The sequence below is a fragment of the Corvus brachyrhynchos genome, unplaced genomic scaffold (assembly GCF_000691975.1).
Source record: "Corvus brachyrhynchos isolate BGI_N302 unplaced genomic scaffold, ASM69197v1 scaffold395, whole genome shotgun sequence".
Lineage (NCBI taxonomy): Eukaryota > Metazoa > Chordata > Aves > Passeriformes > Corvidae > Corvus > Corvus brachyrhynchos.
In genome coordinates, this window is record NW_008238340.1 from 457,300 (window position 1) to 459,686 (window position 2,387).

Sequence of the window (2,387 nt, forward strand, 5' to 3'; positions counted from 1 at the left end):
ACTTCCAATCGCGCCCTCTCCCGGCACCGGGATCCCCAGCCTCCAACCCCGCCGGTTCCGGGACCCCCCGACTTCCGACCCCCTGTCTCCCGGCCCTGCCCGCCCCTGCCCCTCTCCCTCTGCTGTATCCGCGGGTGTTTTCGAGCAGCTCCAGCCCAGGGCTGAGGTTCTGTGTCTCCTGCCCGGGTCACTGCACGGATCGAAAAGGCCTGGAGAGGTTTTCTGTAATTCCCGTGGCAGTTTACTGCCTTACCACAACAGAAACTATGCGGGAAAGGAAGTTCTATCAAAGTGTGTTCCACTATGAAGTAAATAGAGGAACAAACTTTCTCACGTGTCTTAGATGTGCACAGGAAAGCTTTGTATCCAGAGCAGTGCTCGAAAGACAGAATGAGAAACACAGTTTCAAGCAAATTAGGCGGAAACACTGTGAGTTAAAGTGAAATGTTAAATTCTCGACCGGGTTGAGGCAATGAACCAGCTCAGCGAAGGGAAACAGAGGAGACACGTTCTAAATTTATTCCTGCACATGAGCTGTTTGATTTGGGGGAGGCACTGGGATCCCAAAACGGTGAGTGAGACCCCATTCCTTGCAGGTTTCAATGGGGCTGGTGGTGTCTCAGCTTTGAGGCTGCTGTAAGAACGGAGCTCTGGCCCTTCCAGTTTTTAGGAAGTTGCTGCTCCGCCTGGAGCACGTGTTGCACGTACTCACTGGAACATCTGCATTGGCAGCTGGCTCTCTTTAAAAAGACAGGCAGCCGGCTGCAGCTAGCGCACAGAGCAGTGCAAACACACAAACGGGGGAAATGTGCTTGTTGGGTGGGCATAGCTGCAGAATACAAAGCTGTCAAACAGAGACAGCCTGGGTATAGTAGCATAAACAATGAGGCATTCATGATTTCAAGTGTGCAAAACTGCTTTCGTTTTAGACTGGAGAGATTTAACTTCATTAAAACGAGAAACTTGCAATTTTAAAAACACATGTTGAGTCCCAGCTCTCAGTCTAAGGTCTGAAGGTGAAGGACTGAACATCTTTGCTGTGGCTTCTGTCTTAAACTGTTGAAGCTGCTACAGATTTATCACGGGCTTTGTCTGGTCCTGCAAAGTACTGAAGAAATCTAAAGAGAAAGTATGTTCTCTCTTTCTCTCTCTCTCTCTTTTTTTTTTTTTAAATTTAAGGAAACTGGGAGCTTTGCAAAAGGAGGTTTCCTGAAATCACCATCTTAGAGAGAACTAGTATTTCCTTGGGTTGTTGCCTGGAATGCTCATCACTTGAGCATGAGGACTGTTCTGTTTACCTGGTAATTATGAGGGAATTCCTGCTTTGGGGAGAGGGAATGGAAGGAAAAGTGCTCTGAATACACTCAAGAATATTCTCAGTGAACAAACAAACTTAATGGGAGTTCTTTGGGATGATGCTGTTATATCAGTAGGTACAGTGTGGCCCTTCTAACGTGCTTGATTTTTTCTCCTCTAAGATCATGCCTTCTTGGGGGGTTTTTTTGTTTTGTTTTGTTTGGGGTTTTTTTGTTTGTTTAGTTGGTTTGGTTTTTTTTTTTTTTAAACTGAACCCTGTTATATCTGTGATTTCTGTTAATTTAAAGAGATGGTTTACTGACAGGCCTCACATAGGATCTGTCAGTCGTAGCTCCTTATCTGGTGTCCTGCAGGCTCAAAAGGGTTTTCCTACATCTAAACCTTACATTCACTGCACTGTAGAAGTGACCGAAAAGCAAACTTTTATTTTAGGAAGTATAACTTTCTAAGACAGGATTATTTTACCTGTTCTCAAAGGCAGAATGAAATAGAAAAAGATGCCTGGGTAAGTGATCAGGGCTACAGCAAGAAAACCCAGCACAAGGCCACAGAGATTAATGTAAGACCTAAAGATGTGTATATGGCCAGAGAAAACCAGTTAGTACAGGAAACAAAAACACTGCAGATTTTGTGTTCACAAAGGAAACATAGGAGGTGACAGGTAGGAAGAAGGTATGGAGAAGGTATGTAATAAGGCTTCCAGTTTCTAGAGCTGTGCATAACATTATAATCAATTTCTTGGTTTGCTTTTTGTACAGAAATGTCCCATAAGTGTCAGCCAGCTGCAGCTGGCCAGAGACTGACTCCTCTGCTCCTACACAGGAATTTGCTCAATGCCTATTTGCCCCTCTGCACATCCACTGCCCGGTGTCCCAGCGCCGCGCGTGCTCCGCACACTGCCCGGCCCCCGCAGTCAAGCCCCGCTAGACCCCGCACCCCAGGCAAAGCCGCTGCAGCTCCGGGATCAAACGCACGAGCTCCCCGTCTCGATGTTGCCTCGCTTTCCACGCGGTCCCAGCACGTCCTGCCTCGTCTCCCAGCCCTGCCCCGGCTGCCCGCCCCCCTCTTCT

The 2,387-nt window shown here is 47.4% G+C and overlaps 1 long non-coding RNA gene across 1 annotated transcript; it reads left to right on the plus strand.

Moving 5' to 3' along the window:
* The first annotated feature begins 6 nt into the window (after positions 1 to 6).
* Positions 7 to 2,381, plus strand: LOC108446904. The gene is made up of 3 exons (XR_001862240.1): positions 7 to 571; positions 1,180 to 1,301; positions 2,076 to 2,381. It is a non-coding gene; the product is annotated as an uncharacterized LOC108446904 (long non-coding RNA).
* Positions 2,382 to 2,387: the final 6 nt, after the last annotated feature.